The sequence below is a fragment of the Halyomorpha halys genome, unplaced genomic scaffold (assembly GCF_000696795.3).
Source record: "Halyomorpha halys isolate HHAL.00 unplaced genomic scaffold, Hhal_1.1 Scaffold30.1, whole genome shotgun sequence".
Lineage (NCBI taxonomy): Eukaryota > Metazoa > Arthropoda > Insecta > Hemiptera > Pentatomidae > Halyomorpha > Halyomorpha halys.
The window spans coordinates 108,826-136,797 of record NW_027110126.1 but is presented as its reverse complement, the minus strand read 5'-3'; the positions used below and the strand labels follow the sequence as shown (position 1 = coordinate 136,797).

The 27,972-nt window shown below is 29.1% G+C and overlaps 1 long non-coding RNA gene across 1 annotated transcript; it reads left to right on the top strand.

Annotated features, from left to right (window-relative positions):
- The first annotated feature begins 1,224 nt into the window (after positions 1 to 1,224).
- LOC136795957 (uncharacterized) lies at positions 1,225 to 4,116 on the top strand. The gene is made up of 2 exons (XR_010843657.1): positions 1,225 to 1,374; positions 3,693 to 4,116. It is a non-coding gene; the product is annotated as an uncharacterized lncRNA (long non-coding RNA).
- The last annotated feature ends 23,856 nt before the right edge of the window (positions 4,117 to 27,972 follow it).

The following is a 27,972-nucleotide window of genomic DNA, read 5'->3' as shown; positions in this document are numbered from 1 at the left end:
TTAACTTCACATGTCTCTCCTAACAAGAATTATTATTTTTATCTCTTTATTTTATCTTTGTTTGTTTTAATTATAACGTTGTATCTAGTTAGGGGTGTCTTTTGTACGAGATTATACACCCCATAATTAACGGTTAAAAAAAAAGTAACTGTTATATCAATCCTGTAAAAGGCCCACCAGGCAGGTCGAACTACCATTTAATCATATAGTTAATAAGAATTAGCGTGTCACCTAAATCTTATTCTCTATAATCATTTTATTGTAGGCCGTTTGAGGTTTGAGTGACTTGCAAGATTTACACTTCTACTCTAATTACAAAACGAGAAAGTTCACATTTTATTTCATTGAATTGACATAGTCACTAAATAAATGGGTGGTTTGATGGAAAACTACTGAAAAACATAGTCACTTCAGTCGCTTTTTAAACATTGGGTGTCATCTCTCATCATAAAATAACACGCATGCCACCAATCAAAATCAAAACTATATAAAATAAAAATGTAAATACATAAAATAAACTTTGCTCATTTATTATTACTTTTAGTATATTTATTCTTTCAAGACGTTTATTTAATCTCTGTTTTTTTTTTCCCCCTCTTCGTACTGTTGTTGTTTTATGTACATCTCCTGAACTTTTTGAACTATATTTTACGTATTAAAAAAAAAAAATTAAAAACAGTTTTTCTTACCATTGTTAATTATTTTTTATTCTTATCATTATTTATTCAAGTTTATTTTATACTGATACTATTTTATGCCTTCCTTCCTTTTATTTATATGTAATTTCTTCAATCTCTCAAATCACTTTATTTTTACACAATATTTATCCTGGCTTAAATTACCTTATTGTATCTTATTGTTGTAATATTCTCTGTTTTTAGCCCTGATGAAGCCCTGCAAAGTGGGGCGAAACGTCGGACATTAAAATAGTTAAATAAATAAACTATTTGTTCTTTTTTTGAACGCAACCCTGACCATCTTCTTATATATAAAATAAAATTGTTTGTGTTTCCGAGCCTTAATAGTGAGAAACAAAAAGGAGGAAAAGAAATATTTGTGTGGAACCTCATGTGTACTCAAGGTTTAGAATGAACTATTACAGTTACCAGGTTCAACGATTAATATTTCATAACATCGTGTTACCAAGACCGACGTTTGTGTTAGCGAAACTGTTTATACGTGATAGCAGCTGTGATTGTATTCACTACTCGGTGTTTGGTCAGGTCAGTAGTATTAACCTGTGTCCAGTCCGAGCAAATCAGTCACCAAGTACAAACGTATCTTCAAGCTAAGCGGATAGATTTATTCTTCACTGCTCTCATACTACAAAAGGACTTTCAACCAAGCTTTCGACCCACGTCGATTCTTATAAAGGTAAAATAGACATTTTTTATTTTTGTCTCACATATAAAAGTTAGCGGCATCATTGCTAAAACTTACATTGTCATTAATTCGTCGAAACGTTTTTATTAATATGTAATAAGCGAGGAACGTAATTTTACGCAGTAAAAAATCAACAAGACATAACACAACCAAAATGTAATAATATGCCAAGAGAATTTACAAAAAAAAAATTTATTATTTATAAGAACTAAAGTATGTACGTACATAATTAAAACATGTAATAAACTTCAAAATTAACAACAGATTGAAACAAAGATTACAACTCAGTAGTCATCTTTTTTTTTAATCTGACAGCCCTGACGAAGCCCTGCAAGCTAGGGCGAATAGGTGGATATATCTTCCCGGACTATCTTCTTCCAGTATTATGACAGACGTTCTAAACTGAAATACCAAAATGACAAAACCTTACGATTAGAAACAGAAAAGAATTACAAAATTCATTGCATTTAAAGTATAACTTTAACTAAATCGATGGCATTTAAACAATAACAAAAATTAAACCGGAAAAAATTTAAATTTGAATGATTTTATTATAGATCTAAACATAAAAAAATTAAATTAATACTATGTCAGAATTCAAAAAAATTTAAATAAATACCCGATACTAAAATCGATGGTATTTTCATTTTCTATGTATCTCAAAACACAGAAGAATGACAACAGTCATTACATCAAAAAATGAAGAACTCAATTTAATTAAACAACACTATTCAAATCATATTACTAATCAATATATTGCTAATTTATTACTATAGGTAAGGAAATTTAAATTTTAGAGGGATTTTCATGGTTTGGACAGTATCTTGCAATTTCTAAAAACAATGCCTGATCAAGTTAAATGTGTAACATAAAAAAAACTAACAATATTATTATTATGAGGAATAATTTAAGAAACAATATTAATCAATTTTTTTGAGTTTCATTAAAGTCTTTAGAAAGTTTAATCCTAGATTTTAACTTTGACCTGTTGACACACTTGCCTTCGGCATATTAAGAATAATAAATATTGCCACTCTTGAGGAAAGTAACAACAAACTGAACAACAACAAACAATATGAAGTGGAATTACGAGAAATGAAAATATTCATAGCTAGAAGTGAATCCTAGAAGGTAGTCGCGTTTATAACGTTGTTTATTGTATTACAAATTAAATGAATATGAATTTTCGATTGCAATATGTAATTAATTTTTTATTTATAATTATAAAACTTGCATCAGGCTCACTCATTCATAACATAGATCGTCAGTCGTTTAAAAAAAATCTGGTAAAAATTATGAAATTGTACAAAAATTCGGGACTTGGTGCAAAGTCTTATATATTTTAATTTTAGATTAGTTTTTTCTTGAATAATAATTTTAAATTCACACTAGTACTAGGTTATCCTGTTTTGTTTATGATCTACTAGTGAGTTCAACATAAATTTTATTTCTGAATATTTAATTAAATTTCAGCTGAAAATTTTTAGTTTGTAAATTGGTTCCATATGTTTTTTTAAACATATCAATGGAATTATTTTAAAAGTTTATTATAAAAATAAAATATAATAAAAACTCGAGGTTTCAATTCTCATCCATTACGAATAGTGCTAGTAAAACTTAACAGTCCCAAATTTGGAAAAAATAAAACAAAAAAAAATTAGGCATAGTTCTATTATTGAGAAAACTCTTTGAGGTCTGAAAAATTATTTTAACTAAAATAAATATTTATTGTGTGTATAAATAATAGTTTGAAACCTTCTTGTAAACTGACTTGATGTTATACTGTCATGTACATCATTTGTATAAAATAAATTTGCGGTTATCTATTTTAATTAATGTTATTAATTTAACGAATAAAGAAACACGAAAATCGGTACAAATTATTTCAATATCGTACTCATATTATAGGAATATGAATTATATACCCATCGAATCGTTTTATATAGTAAAATGGGGAGACCCTATTGGCAATTTTATTGAATGAATTTTGTAAATTTGTAATTCGAAACCATATTTAAAGAGAATAGAAATAAATAACTGTTAACTAAAGTAACTTTTTTTTTTTTTAGAAGTAATTCATAACAGCTAGGGAATTGCACATAAAGGACAGCATAATCTATTATACAAAATAACGGTTCCAACCAATATACAACATTTTTATTTTGTCTCATTAAAAATTAATAACACATTCTGCATAAAATTCAATAAAATAATCAAGTGTATTATAAATTACCACAACAAACCTCAGCTACTAGGAATTTTATAATCTGAAATTATAAATAATCAACAGCTGCTTAATATATTTCCAGGTTGGTTTAGAAGTGCAAGTATCATTTAACTTGAAGTCTTTCTTTTAAGGGATGGAGGAACATATTATCAAACCAATGAGAGTTAGTGACTTGATAAAAGCTGCAGAAGAATACCAAAGATTAGGAAGATGTGGTCCAGAGGAACTTCTTACAGATTTACTAGATGACCAAACAGAAGATACTACACCGCTAGAATTTGCTACTACTTCAGAGTCCCAACAAGTACTAAAAGATGATCAAGGGGCAGGTCCAGGAACTTCAAGTAGTACTTAAAGTGAATCCGAAGAGAATTGGAAATGTGCAAGGAAAAACATGTCCGGACGAGTGAGCACCTGTACTTTATATTCTTTTGTTATTTTTATTGATTTCATATTCAATTTATAAAGATGTATTGAATTATTGAATAAAGAATTATTAATATTTATTGAGTAGTCAGGTTGGAAAACGTAGCTGCTGAATCTCACAAAAATGTCCTTTTGTGATGAATTTCCATGTTTCTTTATATATGTCTTTTTTAGCAGTATTATGAATACATTTTAAAGATTATTTTCGTTATTAGTTGAAACTCTCAAATAAAAGAGTAAAAAAAAAGAAAAAAAAGTGAAATCATTTATATGTTAAAATTCCTTAAAAAAAAAAAAAAAAAAAAATCATTTAGTTTTAATATCTACCCCAATAACTTATTTTGACATTTAATTTTTTAGAAATAAATATTCCTAATTTATGAATAAAAACTGACGACTAAACACTAATTTTTAACAATGAAGTTAAGTGAGAATTGCCATTAATACATTTGGGTTCATAAGCATCGTCATTTTTTTAAATACAATATCAATATGTCAGTGGATGGTATCTGTTTTGTAATATGTTTAAGTTTAAACTTTACAAGTATTGATCTAATTTGATGTTTGTTTTGTTTTTTTAGGTAATTAATTTTTTTTTTCTATGATGTTTCACCAGATATTCGATAGTATAGTATAGTTTTCCAGTAATTCGAAAAACTAATAAGTTTTAGTATGTGAGGCTTTTGTAGTATATCAACATGGGTTGTGGCAGATAGGCATTTGTATGTAGTTACTGTCTTAGTTTCAGTGTTATAGATCAGAAAAGTAGTAAGAAGTGAGGTTGATTAATCCGGTATCTCCTGTTTAATTTTTTAAAGACGAACCATCAGACTTCTGTTGAAGGTAAGCAACGGATCGTGCAGTGTCTATCCGCAGAATTTACTTCTTGTTCATGTTAATTGTAAGACAGGTTTTTTTTTTTAATACAGGTTAATGTTATGTTTATCGATGATTTTACATGTTTCTTTTTATAACAACAATAGTTTAAGTTATTTCAATTAAATTAATGAGAAAATATCATTCATATTAATTTCGCAAACAATTAAGAAGAAAATACAATACAAACAAAAAAAAAAAAACGTTTTCATTAAAGAACAAAAAAATTTAGCTCATAAAAAAATATAGAAAAAAAACTCTCAGTTCTCATATGGATAAGCAATACATTAAAAAATAATAATAAAATAACGATAATCGTAATTACAAAAATGGTTTCGGTCACTTAACACAATCTCAGAATCAGAAGCAAGACGTAGACGGGAAACACCGACATGAAGAGGAGATATAATGTGGATATTATAAAATGAATACTTTATACTTTTTTCATAAATACAAATGAAGGTCTAGGGAACACGAAGGTTCGATGCTGATACTACTAATCCTTCCAGGGATGCCCTGCTAGGAATTTTATAATCTGAATTTATAAATAATCAACAGCTGCTTAATATATTTCCAGGTTAGTTTAGAAGTGCAAGTATCATTTAACTTAAAGTCTTTCTTTTAAGGGATGGAGGAACATATTATCAAACCAATGAGAACTAGTGACGCGTTAAAAGCTGTAGAAGAATATCAAAGATTACGAAGAAATGGTCGGGGAGTAAGATTTAGTGATGTTTTGAGAAGTGTAGAAAAGTCTGAGCAGTTACGAAGAGACGGTGGGCAAGCGGTTCCTGCAAGAACTTCTGATACTTTAAAGGTTCCAGAGGTTACTCAAGAAGGGCTGAAAGATGGTCATCAAGCAGCTCCTAAAAGTTCAAATAGCAGTCAAATAGAAGCAATCGATAAATGTATTGTAGATGTACCAGAGGAATTAGATGCAGAGGAGTAGTAAATACATGTACTTGTATGTTTTAATTGAAACAAAAAAAAAACCTTTTAAGTAATTGAAAATTTAACATAAGATTTTTTTTTATAATTGTTAAACAATTATCAATATTTATCGAGATAGGTCATGTTTGTATTGTTCTCTGTATAGGTTATACCGAATCTTACAATAACATTCTTGTACAAAATATAATTTATTAAGAATTTTTCTCTTTTTTTATAATCAATACAGTTATATACCAGTAATATGATCAACATTTTGACTGTATCTGTTTTAAATGAATAGCTCACATGGAAGATGAGCCATAGTAAGAATTTTTTTTTAATTTTAGTAGTTTTCAAGGAAATTCATTCACGTTTATTTTATTGAGAAGAAAATGTTAATTCTAGAGCCAATATTTAACGCAATAAAAATTAATTTTTAGAATAGTTTATACAATTAAAAATGTAACTGATTTATGAAGATTAAACACGTTTATCTGACAATGAAGGTAAGTACTGAGGATAATTCCAATGAGAAACACACATCGATGAATTGAGAGATAGCGAAAAATAAACTTACAATAAATAGAAAAACGCCCAGCGTCTATCCATTGAGTATTGTGTAATTTTTATTGCTATACGTATAACACGATTAAAAAATAAAGCCATATCGATGGTTTACTTCTCATTATTTGTTTTATTTGTAGTAGCTTTTCGAAAAATAAAATAATAAGTACTCTCTAACTGAAAAATAACAATCAACCAATGTTACTAAATGAGAGAACCATTAATTGTGCTGTGTGTAAAATTAGTGAAAATGTACTTAACACCACTGTGAAGTATGGCATTCATATATTTATTTATATTGTGAAGGTTGTATCATGAGAACGTCCTACACAGTATGTTATAACCTTCGGGGTATTCAAGACCTTTAGTTTAACATGTTAAATGGAGAAATATTTCCTTCTTTTATCATGTTAAAACGATATAACATATAACAGGGTCGAGAGTCTGTTAAATGGAGAATAATGTCACACAACAGAAGGGGTATTCATGATCTTTGGTTTAACATGTTAAAGCGTGTTAAATGGAAAAACTCATGTTAAATCGAAAAAATTGCCGTCTTTTACCGTGGTAAAACGAAATAACATTTAATATGGCTGAGAGTCTGTTACTTGGTCTGTTAAATGGAGAATGACGTCACACAATAGACCAGTTGAGATCGCCGCCATTTTTGTTGTTGTGACAACTCAGTTCTTTCGTGTGTTTGTGGTATTCATATCCCTGTTATTAAACCAGAATGGATAATTTTAATGATACATTTGAGAAAAAAAACAGTAAAAAAAACAATGTAATTTCATTCTATTATCTGAAAATTTGTAAACGCTCGCCAGATAAAAATCTCACTATATGAACCATGTAATTATTCTTATGTATACATATGTCCCAGAATAAAGTTGTTTTTTCATTTCATTTCATAAGCTAAACTTTCACACAAATTCCACTTTTCAGTCACTCTAGGCATGTTGTAATTAATTACTTAAATCAAAACTGAAGTAAACAATAACATGAGGGTCTGGAAGGAAGGTTATAAACATAACGGCTTGTACAACAAGTTGCTGAAAAAATCCGCTAGGGACTCTTGTGCATTTAACGTTTAACATGACTTCAAATAGGGCTGCTCACAATCTTATAGTTATAACATTTAACATGGTAAAACATTTAACATTTAACACAACATCATGAATACCCCTAGACCAGCTGAGCTCGTCACAATTTTGTTGGATGTTTTTATAAAAAATAAAGCAATGAGAGGCAACAATAATAATGTAATGACAGTTGTCAATTACCTCATCTTGATTCTCTTTCACATAAGTTAGAAGATCAACAAGGGACTCAGTAGCCAAACTTTTACACAAATTCCACTTTTCACCCACTAGACATGTTGTAATTAACTACTTTAGTGAAAATAATAACATGATGTTTTGGAAGGAAAGGTTATAAAACAAGTTGCTCAAAAATCCGCTAGGAGCTCTTATACATTAAACATTACTTTAAATAAGGCTGCTCACAAAACTATACTTAACATTTAAAATAGTAAAACATTTAACACATCATGAATATCCCTCTTATAGCTAGCCTGACTTCAGCACCTGTGAACTGAATTTGTCACTAGCGAAATTGTTTTCATCATTCAATGTATATTGTGTCAATTTCTCAGCTTCAATCATCTAGATTAAAATTTTCCTATTGCTGGTGGTCGTAATGTAACTAGAAAAAGGTATGAAATGCAACTAGACAAGGAAATAAAATCGAGATTATAGGCGGGAAATGTATGTTATGTTTTAATTTTCAAAAATATTATGTTTCCTATTGTTCTTGAGGGACGAGAAACCTCATCTCTTACACTAAGGGAAGAACAGCTTCTTAAGATTTATGAAAACACAGTGTTACGGAAAGCATGAATTAACAGGAGACTTTAGAATTATACACAAGGCTGAAATGAGGAAACAATACTACGCGAGTATAATTATACACCGCTATAAGGAGAAAAAACAATGTTATTTCACCCCTATTTTTGATTACTTTAATAAAAAACTATGTTTAATTATAAGTAAAAATGGATGAGTCTGCCAAGTAAAGGTAGGGGGAATAAAACTGGAAGATATTTTAAAAAGTTAAAAATAATTAATTTTTCATTAGGAGCTCTATATCGTTATAACTACCAACAACAATAAAAAATCCAGGAAAACATCATTTAAAGTAGAGTAAATTTGCTAAAATTTAAGCCCCAATAAAGCTATTTACATTGAATAACATAAAAGTGTTGTACAGAACGTTCTGAAAGATCAGAAGTTAGTGAATTTATTTTAAATAATCTATATCTCAAAAACAATCTGAGCATTCAGATTAAAGCTAGTTTAATGAGATATAAAGTAGTTTATGACGTATTTCCTCGTAGGTGTAGTAGTTTTCATGATATTTGCTAAAATAAATTGATTTATAGTTGTTTGGACAAATTTTCATTTGCCAAATTTATATTTAGATGCGAATATCATAAAAATTACTACCCCTACAAAGATAAGTGTAATGAACTACTTTATAGTAAGTTAAATTTCCTTTACTTTGAGTGCTGGCAGACATATGTGCGTCCTATGGATCTAGGGATATATTTTTTCTAAAACCAAACATTTTATATAAATAACTAGAAATTAACATTTTGTGAATTTACTTTGTCAAATGTCATAAAAACTACAATCCCTACAAGAATAAACCTTATAAACTATTTTATAGTAAATTTTACTAGCTTTAATTTGATTGCAAGCTGACATTAATACGTCACATAGTTCCTGAGATACAGACTTCTCAAAATAAATTAATTAACTATTAATGTTTTTAAGAAATATTGTTTTATAAAAAGCTATTTACATCTAGCTCTAAGAGGGCTAATATTTCAGAAAATTTCCTCTTCTTTAAACAATATATTTTTTTTTTTATTTTTTAGTGTTGTTAGTAGTTTTTAAGATATAGAGCTCCGAATGAAGAATGAATGTTTTTAAACAGCCGGCATTTTTTATTCCCCTTACCTATACTCGGCAGACTCATCAGTTTTGACTAGTGGTCATCAATAGTTTTTATTAAAGTAATCAAAAATTGGGGTAAACTAACTGCCATTTTTTTCTTCCCGGCTCTTGTACTATTGGAAAGATGTTTGTAGCCCACGATTGGTAGTATCAGCATCAAAACTACGAGTTCGTTAGGCCTATATAATAATTTATTATTCAGACCGTAATGTTTAAGTATAGTATCTGAAATGAAAAGAATACATGTTATACTTAAATGATTTCATGTTGATATTTATTTTAATTAGATAGAGTGGTAGGGCGGATTTTTTCTGGAACGCCAAAGGCTTTGTAGCAGACAGCGAGTACGGAGTGCCTCTGCAACCCACCAGGGATCAGTACTACAAGCCTCTCAGAAGCTAAGCCAAATGTGTATAATCTTATCATTATAAAAATATTGTATCTTGTACAAATGGAGGAAGAAACGCTTCCTCCCCCTTATCTTATGCCCCCGTGAATCTTTACTCATTTATGCCTTTCGGATCTCAAACTGCCAACCACTCCATGCTTGATGCAATGCACCGGACTACAAAAACATGTGAAAGGGTGAATTGGAGGAGCAGAAATGAGAAAGAAAAATAGGAATCTGTAGGGGAGAAAAAAATTGTTTATTATACCTTATTATTGTATCTCTTTTTTTTCTGATTATACCATGTATGTGTAAATTATATATGTCCGATTACGGATTGATAAGTATGCTGTGTGAGCTAGCAACCTTATGTATTTAGGCAGCATAGATAAATAAAGTATTTCTCTCTCTCAGGACTTTAAAATTTTTATTCTCATACATTGGTGTCTTATAGTAAATTTTATATGGTTCATTTCTGACAAAACGCATACGCATCCTACATATTTTTAACCAGTTTATTGACTCTCCATTAGAATTATTTTCCTTTTAAAAATTCCATCTTCTAATAATTTAGTGGAAACAAAATCTTATTGTTCCATTTCATGTACAATGAATTTAATAAGATCCTGACATTTCTTGACGATACTGTAATAATCTCGGGAGAAAAACAGTTAATTTTTTTAATACTATTTCCACTACGGAAAAATTATCATTTGGTAAAAACGAATGTTTATTATATCTTATTATTTAACAATTTGTCATTCATGATAACATGATTTTTAAATATTTACTAAATAAATCAAAAATTGTATCCTTGTATAGTCTCAACACTTTTATTTCATCAACAGTCCAACGTTTCGGCCATCCTCAAGGACAATCTAAATATTTAACAGCTTATTATATATTAATTTGTAACATTTATAACAAAAACATTATCACTAACAATATAACATTCCTTCAATATAAATTCTCACCTCACATCAAAATTTAAAAATTTGTTTTGCAGGCTATTCTGCCCAGGTCACTAATTATAAGTTAAACCCCTACTTTTCTAAAAATTTATAAATATTTAAAACTTCTAGTTTTCTGATTATCCACTACATCTCTACCATATAAACAAACTATTTATAACCTATAATAAACCGTATATATACCTGTCTCAAGAAATTGAAAAAATATATTTGTAATGTTATTTATTTATTTATCGATATTTACAACTGTATAAAAAATACAACCAGTAAATTTGATCATAATGGCATAATGAAATGATACAGGATATAGAGAAACTACCCAGTAGTAGAACTCTAAAAACAGTTTAGAATATAAGGTCACGAGGCCATCTTCTTTTCAGGGGCCTCGGAGGATTGTCAGAAATGGAAGAGGAAGCAAGGTTAGAAACTAGTGGGTTTGGGTGGTTAGGGAGTTTATTATGGAAGGAATAATATCGGGTTCGGGCTAGTTCGGTTACATAAGGAACATTTAGATCTTTATGGATGGTTTTATTAGTAACAAAATAAGGAGCATTGAGGATTTTACGAAGGATTTTGGATTGTAAAGATTGGATACGAGAGGAATTCGAAGGTTTAGTAGAGCCCCAAAGCTCAACTCCGTATGTCCAGATGGGCCTTATTATTGTCATGTAGATCAGTCTTTTGTAATGAGTTGGAAGTTTAGACCGTTTGTCTAGTAAGTGCCGTAATAGTCGGAATCATCAGTGCAGCTTCCAAAAATATATTTAAAATAATTTTTAACAATATGGACAATTTTTAGCCACATTAAACATATCTTAATTTTAGTACAAATGGACTTAGGCCACTTTGAAATGTAAACGACTGAATTATTGAACTAACTCAGAAATCTTACGTGTCCAAAATTATCGTATTTTCTCCTTAGTAACTTCTCATTTTTTATTAATAGATAACTTGAAGTTGTATTTGTAAACATGGGCAATCGGAAATAATTGAAAAATGGACTAAGGCCATTTTCAAAATAGACGGGAAAATTATTTAATTAAAAAAAATTTAAAATAGCATTAATAATAAAAAAAATCAAATAAAACACTAAGACGTATAAGGATATAAGTTGTGCATAAACAAAAAAAAAAACATAATCTCTGAAATGTTCGCTATGAAAGAAGGCACTTTTGATGAGGTAAAAGCAATTGTCACCTAGGCTTTGGTCACTTATCAAAACTACTGTAACTATCACAAGCAAAACGTAGATGGGAAACACCGAAATAAAGAGGAGTTATAAGGTGGGTATAAAATGAAGACGGAGGGAACTCGGACGTCGTGACTGAATCCAGTCCTGGAGTACCAAGGGCGTCTGCATTAGTTTTGCTCTTGTTATAGGAGTCTCCTTTACAATTCTCGGTTTAATTATTAGCCAGTATATCACCGCTTTGAACCGAGAAGATAAACCTTTGTATAAGCCAAAAATATTTATTTAAAAGGATATTACTAATGTCGATAGATAATATAATTTAAAGAAAAATAAATAATTTTCCAAATAAGGCCAACCTATTAGGCGTTCGAAACCAGAATGGGCTATCCAAAATGTTTGTTAAAATTTTATAGCAGCGTGTGGAATGCCATCTATTGGCTGTTTAACGAATTTTAATTATTTTATAAACATAACAATATTTTTGAAAATATATTGCCCAATCTGTATTTGAAATTGAGTAGACAGTACAAGACTGAATACAATAAATGGATTAATCCACTCTGAAACTCTCACTGCTACACTAAGTAGTTCCTCACAGAAATAAAAAGATTCACACCCTAAACTTTTGGATTGCAGTATGAAAAAAAAATTATATTGAATTTTTGTCTACACTAAAAAATTATTATTAATAAAGTCTAAAACTAGTGCGCATCGTGCTAAAATTAGAAAGAAAAACACAATAATTACTATAATAAAAGTTTTTATTTATCATTGCCTAAAATTTGTTTTAAGGAATATTGTATTTGAACGAGTCCAAATCGTGATATTTAGATTAAAGCTGGCTGTAAAGCAAGAGTAAAACCAATTTAGCTCACAAGGAGAAATAAATGAATAGATAATTATACATTAAAGTAATAAAAATACATGTAATAGATATATGGAATAAAAAAAGAATTACATACCGTATAACCAGATAAACATTATCAAAGCAGATTAACTTCAGTTAGTTAATAGTCATTAATAAACTACGTCAAACTTGAGTTTGTATTTACATAATTCACTTTGGTGGACAACCCTGAGAATGACGCTCATAGTCTTCTCATTTTATATTTTTTAACATAAAATTCTTGATGGTCCTTATTACGTCACAAATAAACTCATTCAAAGACCTTAACATCCCATTCGTTGCAGAACTGGCCCAAAACAGATATGCTTCTTTTCATTCCAAACTCCTTAACGATCCCTGATAATCCTCCGAGGCGTCTGAAAAGAAGATGGCCACGGGACCTTCTAGTTTAAATTAATGTTTGAAATACCACCGATGGGTGGTTCCTTCCCAAGATTTTCAAGTGATGACCAAAATGTTTTGCGCCTTCAAACAAAAATAAACAAATATTTTTTTGTTAATAGAATTTGTAGCTCTTCTTCAGTCTCTACCGACATCACTAATTAGTAAGTTGAAATTGTCTATATCTTCAATATATTTTTTTAGTTTAGCATGTAGTGAAGGGGGTATCCATAATTTTGATGTTACTGATAATTCATTCAAAGTTGTTCTGTCAAATTCTTTGAAGTCCCTCTTTACATTATATAAATTTCTGATTTGTTTTTTTACATTGAATGAGATTAATTAATTAATATCTTGGATTGGATCTTTCCCTTGTGTGGTAATAAACAGGTTAATTAATTATGTCCTCATTCGATAATCAGAGATGAAATCATCATCAGAGCTTCTTCGATTATATTTATCAATTCAAAGCGTCCGTCCAGCTCAACATAAGAATAACAAAAAAATGTATTCACAATAGTTTTTGACACATCACAATAATTTATAGCTTACTTTAGCTCTACATAACTCTTGCCATGCAACTGGCCTGAAGCTGAAATAATAGAGGTAATAAATATTATATTTCAAAATTTCTGTTAGGAATTTGGGTATTAAATAAAAAAAAAATCTTGTATTAAAACATCAAGTATAACTTTGAATAACTAATTAAGGTGAGGTGGGGTAGTTAGGAACAAACATCATTAGCACGTTGTAGTTTGATGAACCAAAATGAGATAGCATTTGAAAGTCAGTGAATGGAGTGATAGAATGTGTTCCCGCCTTTTCTGGTATACAGCTGGCAGTTCTGTAATACGATCAATTAACATAATGAATAATTTCTGAAAATCAAAGTGAAGTGTCACAGGTGAGAACAATTCTTTGTCAATAATCGTTGGCAGTTTAGTAAATTTCAAGTATCTATGGTGATCTTTTACGGCCTGAGTATGACCTTTCTCTTGTCATTTAATTACCTTCAGGGGTAATTGGGAACAGAATTTCAAACATTTTTTTCAACAATAAAAAAGTGGTTTTCGCATAAATTATAACGTCTTCTGATTAATTGACAGGTACAGTGACCAACAAGAAGCCACAAACGTACGTTAGGAAGCGGGCTACACCTTCTTACATAATTGATGATGTAATCCATGTCACCTACAATATTCTCAATGGTAACATGACGTACCTTGCCACTTCTCTGGCCTAAGCCGTCCCTAGTACAGTACTCTTCAACGTCATCAACAAGAGAAAAAATGATATCAGTAAGTTTCGGGCAAATCGGAAAATGGGTTACCGTTGTGATAAAGTAGAGTTAAAAGAGCTAGTGCAAGAGTACATCAAAGCAACTGGAATAAATACAAGATTTTTCGATGGGAAACAAGGTGAAGATTGATACATTGATTCACGAACACCAAGATTTCACTAAAAAAAAAACCTGAACACCTCCAAAAGGCTTGGTAACAAACCAGGTATCCTGCTGTTGTGAATAAGTTCTTTGCTGATTTGAAGTCAGTCTATAATTATCATTCTGTAAGAGCCGATATTGTATTCATTTAATGTATACAAATGAGAAAGTAATCGTTCCCATTGTTGGGTAATTGAGTACGGAAAAAATTAGGGCATATAAAAAGCCAACTTTTGACGAATAGGATTGTTGAATGAAGTTTTTATTAACAAGTTCATGCACAGAAGAGGAGGTAATACATTCATGGTCGCATTGGAAATGTGAAGGAGAAATATATTTCGTTTTTATTTGCCCCAACTAACCCTCTACACGAACACAAAACTACAAGTTGAATTGCAGTGAATTTAGTAGATGGATTATCTTCAAGAACCTCTATGTTTGTAGAGAAGAGAGTTTTATCTTTGAGGGTCTTTTCTGTAGTCTTGAGGTGTGAAGCATCTTTTACGTTCTTAGGAGGTAAATGATTATATCTGTTCAATTAAGAAAATAAATAATAGCTGAATCAAATGATTTATATATATTTATAATAAGATACGTCTAAATAATATCATATAATGTAGACAGTCGGAGTGGCGGTTAATAAAGGTGTCAAAATTATAAAATAAAACAATTTATTGTTAAATAAATAATCCAATGCGAGGAAATGTGAAGGAGAAACATATTTCGTTTTTATTTGCCCCAACTGACCCTCTACACAAACACAAAACTACGACTTGAATTGTATCGTTCTCTAATGTTCGAAATTATTATCAATAATTGGTAAAAGAAAAAAACCTGTGTCATTGACACAATCATGTCTGTTAGTCGAGGTAAAAAGAAGGCGAACAAAAATGTACACATATATTATAGGTTAGATTTAAATGTATAACTCAAAGACATACGGAATAAACATATTTTATTTAATGAACAAATAGAATTCAAATGATTAGTCTTGAGAAGAAAAATATAAGGTATCAATGAACTCGAACATTTTAAGAAACAAATATGTCCACTAGTTTTAATTTAGCTATGTAACAGAAGTGTTCCCTAGAACCTAAATTCAAATTGACCCCACAAAAATAATTTTAATAATATACTAACAAATCAGATTAAAATTTCATTTTTGAAGCGTTCCATAAAATTTATTTTATAAAAAAGAAAATACTTGTATTGTTACTGTTAAGAAAGATAATATCGACTAGAATATTACAGCATTGCAATTGGGCTTAATAAAATATAAATACTCTAATTGTGTTAATAAAAAAAATTAAAAATTATATTCATTGAACGATCAAAACAGCTTAAATTGAATAATTAAAAACAATAATAGTAAACACGAAAATTATGATCTAAACATAACCAACATAAACCACTCTAAGGGGAAAAAAATGAACGGCCAAAATTAGAAAAAATATTGGAGGATGATAGTCGTTTGCATGAAGCAGATTATAGGAAGATAATACGTATGGCGGTCAGTAAAGGTATCAAAATAGTAAAATAAAACTATTTATTGATAAACTTTATTTGATTAACAATAAATTATTTTATATTATAATTTTGATACCTTTATTAACCGCCACTCCGACTGTCTACATTATATGATGATATTTAGACGCATCTTATTATAAATATATAAATCATTTGATTCAGCTATTATTTATTTTCTTAATTGAACAGTTTTAATCATGTCAGCACAAGATCAAGGACCAGCAGCTAAGCGTGGTAACCTGACAAACAAACAAACCCCAAGCCTAAGAATTTATTCATAAATAGGGTCAAACCAGCTGAACCCAGAAAACAGATCATGAAAGGAGCCAAGGCAGCAGGCTGCAGCTCAAGCACGAGCGGCGCAACCTCCTAAGAACGTAAGAGATCCTTCACACCTCAAGACTACAGAAGAGACCCTCAAAGATACACTCTCTTCTCTACAAACATAGAGGTTCTTGAAGATAATCCATCTACTAAATTCACTGCTTCTTACACTTGTATCTCTGACATAGTTAAAAACATGTACAAGCAATATATACCTGATAATAAGACTATCGGGAGGAACCTTCCTCTCGAATATCATCTTATGGCTGAGGAATCAAAAGATCAACAATGCAGAAACTTACTCGGACTGAGCTCAACATCTCAGCTCAGACAAATTTTAGAGCTTTTGCATTTCCTTCTAGGCGTGCCCATCAAATTCTGTACGAATTTTATTATATTTTAGAGTATAGATAACTGATTGATTAAATGTCATTGAATTTTTGTTTTCAATAATAAGATATAAAATATAATTAGGAAAAGTAAAATAATTATATTACTATTTTAGCAAATATTTGTAGAAATAAAAAAAAAAATAAAACTTATTCGACACAATTAACCGAAAAATACTGATTGTGAAATACAATCCACTGTTATTTCGGCCTGATCTTCAAAAAATCTGCATTTTAAAAAGAATAATGGTTGTAATTATTTGATGTTAATCACTTCTGGTGAAAAGTAAAATGTTGTGATTAACAGAGGACCTCATAGCTGAGCGAGGACTGCGGAAAAGGTGCTGAAGCGGTTAGTTAAGGATCAGGGTTCGAATCTCACCTGAGTCAGTCAAAATTAACTTCACCGCGACCGCGAGAAATGAATCACGACATTCTCAATCTCGGGGTGAATAAAAACAAAACAAAAAAATAAACAACCTTTAATTGTAAATTTATAATTGGTGTAAAATCAAATAAATAAACCTATTAGCAAAATTCGGTAATATTTTCTTTGATGAACTGAATGATGTTATATGACTTTACACACCTCAATTTACAGTGCAAAATTTCCCAGCAATATATTTTAACAAAAATAGACGACCAATACTTTTCTTGGCCATTCTTTGAAGAATTTTCTTAGTTTAATCAAAGATTTGCAAACTCTGATTCTTTTCAACATCTCAATTTTCTAGTTACAATCAGAGTAATTTCAGCAACTGGAAGTCGACTTTAAATAACGTGTTTGTTTGAACTTGGGATAGAAACTGTTCGGGGGAGAAAAAATTAAACTTAATGAGAGGCATCCTTAACAAAACAAAGAACACTGGTTCATAATTGATACAAAAACTAACATATTCTATAAATTTAAACATTTTTAGCTGTGGTTGTTAAGCGACTGGGGGAGGTTCGACTTTCATTTCTATGGCGATCCCACTAAATAAAAATTCGACACCCCACAATGGTTAGAATAGGCTGGTCACCTATAGATTATCCTATCCCCATTTCCCCAGTACGTCTGAAATGACTAAGAATGAAGTATATAAACATATTAAAAAAAAAAGATTCAATGCATATTCTTTTACAAGAGAATATCAGCGCTGTTTGACTATATTAAATGGACATTAAAAAAATAAAAATTAGATTAACACCTAATTTCTGGATCTAAAACAAATCAGATGTAAATGAGATGGACAGTTCGTCAGATAATGTTGTGCCATTAGAGACTTTTTAATTAATACGTACAAAAATGTAAAAGATAATACGTACAACACTACATAATAAACTAAAAGACAACAAAGAAGTTTCTATCAGTCTCAGTGAAAGGTCAACTGAGTGGAGTTGATAGTTTAAGAAGAAAGGAATAAAAAGATAAAAATCCATGAAAGCGATTTAAAGAAAAAATAATAAAAGAAAGACCTTGGAGCTCAACCACATCCGAATCCAGGAACTGATAGGAAACATGAATTGAGTACTTAGAATCGAAAGATGATACTTAATTTTACTTGTCGGAAACTTCATACAAGGAAGAATGAAAAAAATAAAAGTCGAAATACGAGGTCTTAGATGTTAGCCCCAAAACCTAATTTCCGGAGACATACCAATATTTCCGGGCAGCTGAAGGAGTATTCTAGATTGCGATTAAGTATCACCTGGATAGACATCATAATGAAGGCCTGTAATCGAAGGGAAAATCGATGTACAAGAAACAATCGAAAATACCCGGAAGCGAAAATTGTTACTTAGAATTTTCTCACTTTTTTAAGTGTTAATAAGTTCAAATTATTGAGGAAAATTACTGGAACGATTAACGACCACTGGTTATTGTAAATATTCTTTTAAAGTACTTAATAAGCGATTTAGTATCACATCAAAATATCGTTTTGGAACATAGAAATTACAGAATGATATGCTACAATGAAAATACATACAATGAAAAATAATAGCAGATTGATACTAACATGAGGAAATGATACTTATTTATAAAAACACCAAAATTATGATATGGTATTAAATAAAAAATAAAATTTATGATAAAAGTTATATAATATATAAAACATATGTCCAACCACACTATTTGGATATAAGTCTGAAATTTTAACTACTAAATAAAAAAAGGTATTCCTTTAAAAAAAAAAAAACTTACTCCTCTCCATCTTCCTGTAAAAACTGGGAGAAAAAAATCAATTTAAAGGGAAATAAGAAATTTTTTTTTACCAATATCCTCTTATATTTATAAATCAAATTTTAAAAGTGTATGTCACAAATAACGTAATTTAACTTATCCTTGACAACCGTTTAGTACACGAGCCCCAGAGGAGAAAAAAGGCAGTTATCTCACCCCAATTTTTGTTACTTTAATGAAAACTATGGACAATTACTAGTCAAAATTGATGAGTCTGCCAAGTATAGGAAGGAGGAATAAAAAATGGTGCCAGTTTGAAAGCGATAAAAAAATTTAATTTTTCATTCGGAGCTCTATATCTTAAAAAGTAGGAAAAACACAAGAAAACCTAAGAGAATGCCATTTAACGATGAGCTAATTTGCTAAAATATGAGCCCTAAAGAGTTATTTACGTTAAATAGTTCTCGAGATATACCTTTTTAAAAAGCAACATTTCATAAAAATGTTGTATGGGACGTACTGAAAAATAAACTAACAAAATGATACTTTCTAGTTGTTCTTATAAAATAGTGGATTTTTGAAAACCTATCTCTCAAAAACCATTTGACGTACAGATGTCTATTAGCACTCAAATTAAAGCTAGTTTAATGATCTATAAATTAGTTTATGATGTTTATCTTCGTAGGAATAATAGTGCTCATGAAATTTGCTAATATAAATTGATTTATAGATGTTCGGAAAAATTTTTATTTGCCAAATTCATATTCATATGTGAATATCATAAAAACTACTACCCCTACGAAGATAAGTGTCATAAATTACTTTATAGTAAGTTAAACTTCCTTTATTTTGAGTGTTGCCAGACATATGTGCGTCTTATAGATCTAGAGATATATTTTCAAAAATCCACCATTTTATAAGAACAACTAGAAAGTATCATTTTGTTAGTTTATTTTGTCAAATATCATAAAAACTACTAGTCCTACAGAGATAAACATTATTAACTATTTTATAGTAAATTTAACGAGCTTTAATTTGAGCACTGACAGACGTCTATACGTCCAATGGTTTCTGAAATGAAGTTTTTCATAAATCAAGCTTATTGTCCTAACAACTATAAATCAATTTATTTTAGCAAATATCATTAAAACTACTATTCCTAGGAAGGTAAAGGTCACAAACTTCTTTATAGTCCATTAAACTAGCTTTAATTTGAGTACTGATAGACATCTGTACGTCACATAGTTCCTGAGATATAGGTTTCTCAAAATAATTTAACTAACTACTAATCTTTCAATCGATTTTTAAAAAACTATATCTCGAGAACTATTGGACGTAAATAGCTCTTTTAGGGCTAATATTTCAGAAAATTTACTCTTCTTTAAATAATGTTCTCTTAGATTTCCTAGCGTTGTGGGTAATTTTTAAGATATAGAGCTCCGAATGAAAAATTAGGGTTTTTTTAAAGGTTTTTAACACCACCCTTTTTTATTCCCCCTACCTATACTTGGCCCACTCATCAATTTTGACTAGTAATTATACATAGTTTTCATTAAAGTAATCAAAAATTGGGGTGAGATAACTGCCTTTTTTGCTTCCCGGCTCTTGTACTGAAAAGATACAAAATGATACAATGATAAGAATAAAAATACAATGATAAGAATAAAAATACAAAGATAAGATACAATGATAAGAATAAAAATACAAAGATAAGATACAATGATAAGAATAAAAATACAAAGATAAGATACAATGATAAGAATAAAAACAAGTAACAATGGCAAGAGTAAAAATTTCTTAAAATAAATAAATCATTTTATATCATTATTATTATTATTTATTTATTTTTATTATTCTTTCATGACGTTTAATCTATCTCTATATATATTTTTCTTTTTTTCTACCCCTGTATTGTTTTTGTTTTATGTGCATCTCCTGTACTTTTTTAGCTTTATATTTTACGCATTTTTATAAAGAAATTTTTACTCTTGCCATTGTTACTTGTTTTTATTCTTATCATTGTATTTTTATTCTTATCATTGTATCATTTTGTATCTTCTTAGCCCTGATGAAGCCCTGCAAAGTGGGGCGAAACGTTATACTTTTTAGCATTGATAAAAACATATTAAGATATAAAAAAAAACATCGTATGGACAGAAAACCAACAATATGAATACCAGAGAATTTGAATTTATGTTTGTGTAATATTTTTTTAAGACAGAAAAATTAATTCTTAAATTACGAAAACTACCAAAATCTAGAACGATTAAACTGGGTATTATATAGAAATAAATTGTTACTCTTTATCTTATTATGAATAGAGTTTAACTAAATATATTTGTAACGTTAATGTTTAATCTTGTTAATAAATGGTAATATAAAGATATATTTGATAGGAGAAGATGATCGAGTACGGAAATTCAGACGTAAACGTAGGCAGGAATAAATATTTTTTTGTTTATTACCTGACCGCACCACCAACCCATCTACTCCAATCAGTAATCTACGGTCAACTATCTACACCTCATTAAAAATATATATTTGTTTAAAAATAAAATCTTCTAATTTCAAATTTCAACAAAAATGAAAGAAAATAAATAAAAAGTCTAAGCAACTAAGAACTTTATTTAGTTAGGAATATTCGTGGTGGTTTCCTCTTCCCGTTTTAAGCTAATATTTCAAAAAATATGGGGACGTCACTTCCCGTGGATCTTAGAGGGGCAGGTCCGGCGGGGGAAGGAATGGCTTTCTTTTCTGTAATAATCTCATCTTGTGAGATTTACTCAGATGTGAAATTTACTCGTACATTGACTAACCTACTCGCTATAATTGTCCTTTTAAAAATTCAGATAAGTAAGGCTACCATGGAGGGCGGGAGTGGAGGGTTCCATGCCGTTTTTCAATTTCAGGCCTTTATAATTAATACAAGATGGTACTCAAAAAATAAATAGAACGATAACCCCCCCCCCTCCTTTTACCCGTATTCTTGTGAAATTAACAAATCTTGGGTGCTCTGAACATAGTATTTAAAGAATGATGTGAAATAATAAGGTTCATAACAAGCATACAAAATCATCAAGAATAGAAATGAAATTAATTCATTATGGCTTATACCTTTTAAATTTAAATTACTTAAAATAGATAAAACATGGTATCGGTAAATACATTTTTTTCCGATACTTTTTTATTCATCTTAAATTAAGAAATCATAACGTCTAATGAAACGAGATAAAAAAACAAAACAAATTATAAAACGCTATTAGAAATCTGAGTGATAGTCTGCAATGATTGAGTTATGATTTTTAGCATTGATAAAAACATATTTAGATATATACAAAAGCATAAAAACATTGTATCCTCCTATCTAACTTGGACAGAAAACCAACAATATGAATACCAGAGAATTTGAATTTATGTTTGTTTAATATTTTTTTAAGACAGAAAAAATAATTCTTAAATTACGAAAACAACCAAAATCTAGAATGATTAAACTGGGTATTATATAGAAATAAATTGTTAATCTTTATTTTATTATGAATAGATTTTAACTAAATGTATTTGTAACGTTAATGTTTAATATTGTTAATAAATGGTAATATAAAGATATATTTGATTGGAGAATAAAGAAACGTTGGCAGGAATAAATAATTTTTGTCTATTAGCTGACCGCACCACCCACCCATCTAATCCAATCAGTAATCTAAACAATCTACACCTCATTAAAGATATATTTGTTTTAAAATAAAATCTTCTAATTTCAAATCATCAACAGAAATGAACTAAGAACTTCATTTAGTTTGGAATATTCGTGTTGGATCGATCCCTTTACCAGACCAATCAATATATTTTTATATGTAGATCTATAATTAATACTAAACATTAATTGTATGTCAGTGTAAAATAAAAAAAAAATCTTGTAAGAAAATTTTGTAGTTTTAAATAATTTCCTATTCAATAAAATAATTAGAAAATTTAAAAAAAGAAAGTATATTTGTAATAATAACTTCTGTCACAAAATTCTATAATTTTAAACTGGATTTTCTTTTTTGAAATTTTTATTATATTAATTTTTTTAAATGTTTCAGGTTAAACACTTTTCAACTATGATATATAGATTGGTATAGATAGGAAATTGAAAATATGACAAATATGGGAATTGCAAAGGTGAATATGGGACAATTGTCCTGAAACGTTATACAATGAAAAAAATATATAATAGATTATATTCATCTTGGAAGTTTTTTAACGTCAACAATTAAAAAAAATCTATAATCTTAATTATGAATGAAAATGAAAAAAATAAGTCCAACAAGGATGCTGCAAAATATTTTTAGCCGAAAAGTTTGGGAACCATTGACCCAGGCAATCAGAAATACAAAACGAATAGTTAAAGAAAGCTAAGAATTCTTGACATATAAAAATAAAATTATTCAAAATAAGATAACAGTGCTTGATTATTTGACTAAAAATAAATTTTCTTTCAACATGAAAATGCAAGTGAAACTTATTTTTATCATATCCCTCGAAACCCGATAAGTATTAAAATTTACGATTGTAAATGATAAAAGACCATACATTAGAAATCAGAAAACTTGCTCAAATTTTCCATTCAAAACCGTAATATTTTCGACATTAAGCTAGTGGTATTAATTTTTGAATAAAAGAAAACACCATAAAGAATTCAGAAAATGGTACTGCATAACGACAGTGAATAGTAACAAAATTTAATAAAAACAGAGAATATACTGAACATATTTTACAATTCATTATACAAAAATTCAGAATGTATTAATTGAAATGAAGAAAATTTAAATAAATAAAGTAAACCATCAAATGTAGGAGTAATAACACGAATATTTGAATCTATCATACATCATATTTATTTTTGATCAAAGGAATTAATCTTTAAGATAACTATTTCAAATTTATAGGGAATCCAATAATTAAGAATTTATTTGCTGGGCGTACTATTATTATAAGTCTATTGGAAATGAAAAATATAAAATCATATAGTAATTTTATATTTTTCATAAAACCTTGAAGGATAGACGACTCTCACCTTTAATGTCACATGTACATTTATATAAAAATATTACTAACTTTAAAAGATATTATCAGGCAAAAAAGGAACGAAATGATAATAGGCTAATCAAGTTGAATATATATATATATATATTACAGGATTAAGAATTTCCAAAAGAATAAATAATAATGAAATATGGACATTGTATATTATTTAATGTTACTTAGTTATTATTAAAAAGTTTGAAATTTGGAACGTTCATTTGTCAGTAAATGGGATATATCGTTAATAAAAAATAGAAAAATTTGGATTGATTGAAAAAATTAAGAAAATTTATCATTTGAACTAAATGATAATCGGCTGGTTGAGTCAGTAAGTGGCAATTACGATTAATAGTATCAAGTTGAATAAATATATTACAAGATTCAGAAGGATAAAGTAGAATGAATAATAATAATGAACATGAATATTGCATATCATTTAATTTTAATTATTATTCTTAAAAAGTTTAAAATTTGGAACGTACAGTTGTCAGTAAATGGCATTTTTTGGTTAAAAAAAAAATCAAATAATTGGATTGATTGAAAAAATTTATCATTTGAACTAAATGATAATCGGCTGGTTAAGTCAGTTAGTGGCAATTACGATTAATAATATGAATTTGAATAAATACACTACAAGATTCAGAAGGATAAAGTAGAATGAATAATAATAATGAACATGAACATTGCATATAATTTAATTTTGATTATTATTCTTAAAAAGTTTAAAATTTGGAACGTACATTTGTCAGTAAATGGCATTTTTTGGTTTAAAAAAAATCAAAAAATTTGGATTGTTTGAAAAATTTATCATTTGAACTAAATGATAATCGGCTCGTTGAGTCAGTTAGTGACAATTACGGTTAATAATATCAAGATGAATAAATATATTCATACATAATCAAACAGTACAACAAGAACTTTGAATAAAACGTAATTTTTTTAAAAATATTTAATTAAATTTAACTCCAAAAATTTGTCTGAAAAACTCAACTTTTAATAATCAGAGGTTTCACCCCAATATTTGATTACTTAATTGAAAATTAGGTATAATTAATAGTCAAAACTGATGAGTCTGCTAAGTATAGGTAGGGGGAATAAAATATGGTGGCTGTTTGAAAACTTTAAAAATAATTAATTTTTTACACGGAGCTCTATTCGGGCTAATATATCAACAAATTTACTCTACTTTAAATAATGCTCTTTTAGATTTTCTAGTGTTCTTGGTAGTTTTTAAGATATAGAGCTCCGAACGAAAAATTAAGGTTTTGAAACAGCCGGCATTTTTTATTCCCCCAACCTATACCTGGCAGACTCATCAGTTTTGACTAGTAATTATACCTAGTTTTCATTGAAGTAATCAAAAATTGGGTGAGATAACTGCCTTATTTTCTTCCCGTCTCTTGTCTAATACTTATTATTCAACATTGTGCACTTAGTTCCAAATACCCGTAATTAGTTATAAATTTCAACAAAAAATGAAAAATAAAGTGTTTTATATAAATAAATAAATCTATGTCTCATATTTCTTTCTTTACTTAAAAAAACAAAACAACTTTTATGGTTATGGATCAATTCAAAATTATAACAAAGCGTTTCATATTGAAAATCAATATAAATAATTTAAATAAAAGAATTTGTATCCAAGTCTCAAAAATTCTTTAATATTACTTCAGTACGATCACTTCATTATAATCACAGACTTATCATACAATATTTTTGAATATAGGGTTAAAAATATGGTGTCATCAGTGGGTGATAATGTTTAAGTTAATCCGTAAATTAATGTTTTAAAAGTTAATGGAAAGAAACAAATTAGTGTTATTTGACTAAATTTATTGACCTGGGTAAAATAACTTTTTAATGTTAAATTATAGTGACAATAAGTTTTTAATTGTTGGACGTAAAGTGTAAATTTGTATTAGGAACTGTTGAGGATGGTCAGACCGGCCGAAACGTTAGATACAAACTATTTTATTTAAATAATAAAACCAGTCTCAAAGAAGTTAAGAAGATAATATATAATATAACTAACTGTGCAATTTCGTAAAATAATTATTTTTCACTAAACTGAATTGCTTAAATGTTTATATCCTCCCCATTTAGGGATACGCCATAATAATCCATAATATAGCTATAAAATTTGAGTACTTTTAGGAAAAATTATAGGGGATAAAAAAGTATATTAAAATAATACAGTGACTTGTTTTTTACGTTAACATGCATTAAACAGAAAGGCAGTATTTGGGCTTATTTGACCAGACTAATAGATTCACGTATCTGAAGAGCATTAAAATAGTATATATACGGGCCATCAATACCAATAAGTGGCGGGGACTGAACAAACAGGATTGAGCCAGGACGGAAATTACAAGATAAATGTCTTTGCCCTGATTCGACCTTGAAGCGGGCGAACACCGCGGCGAGATTACCAGAGGATGTGAGATCATAACTGAAGAATGACCGAGAGGAACCGACTAATTCCATTCCCAGTAGAGCCGAAGTCAAACATCTCAGCGGTTCAAGGGCGTTCGGGATATCCAACAGTTGGGGGTCATAGGAGCGAGTTAGGAATCGTTCAGCACGATACGATCTCTACTCGGAGTCCAAGACACCGCAGGAATAAAAGAAGTTATTACACCCTAATTTTTGATTACTTAATTACATAGTTATAGTTAAAATTGATAAATCTGCCAACTATAGGTAGGGGGAATAAAAAAATGTCGAATATTTCAAAACGTTACCAAAAATAAATTTTTCATACGGAGCTCGAAATCATTAAAACTGCCAAAAAAAATCATTTAAACAAGAGTTAATTTGCTAAAATAAATCAAAAGGCTTTTTTTTCAAATAACAAAAAATCAATATTTGGTATAGATATTGATCCAGTTAGATTTCCGATCTTCTACTAGAAGCCCTGATGAAGTCAAGAAACTGGCTGAAACGTTAGCTCCATTAAATAAGTTCTCTCAACTTATTAGTGTTATTTACTAACCACAACCCCAACCATCTTGTTCTCCTATATTAGGGGTATTCATGATCTTTGGTTTAACATGTTAAAGCGTGTTAAATGGAAAAACTCATGTTAAATCGAAAAAAATTGCCTTATTTTACCGTGGTAAAACGAAATAACATTTAACATGGCTGAGAGTCTGTTACTTGGTCTGTTAAATGGAGAATGACGTCACACAAAAGACCAGTTGAGATCGCCGCCATTTTTGTTGTGACAGCTCAGTTCTTTCGTGTGTTTGTGGTATTCATATCCCTGTTATTAAACCAAAATGGATAATTTTAATGATACATTTGAGAAAAAAAAAACAATGTAATTTCATTCTACTATCTGAAAATTTGTAAACGCTCGCCAGATAAAAATCTCACTATATGAACCATGTAATTATTCTTAGGGGACATATGTCCCAGAATAAAGTTATTTTTTCATTTCATTTCATAAGCTAAACTTTCACATAAATTCCACTTTTCACTCACTTTAGGCATGTTGTAATTAATTACTCAAATCAAAACTGAAGTAAACAATAACATGAGGGTCTGGAAGGAAGGTTATAAACATAAAGGCTTATACAACAAGTTGCTGAGAAAATCCGCTAGGGGCTCTTATGCATTTAACGTTTAACATGACTTCAAATAGGGCTGCTCAGAATCTTATAGTTATAACATTTAACATGGTAAAACATTTAACATTTAACATAACATCATGAATACCCCTATTATCTACGGGCATCTATCTTCTATGAATTTATTTTGAAAAAAAAAAATGGTCAGGGTTGCGGCAAATACGGACGA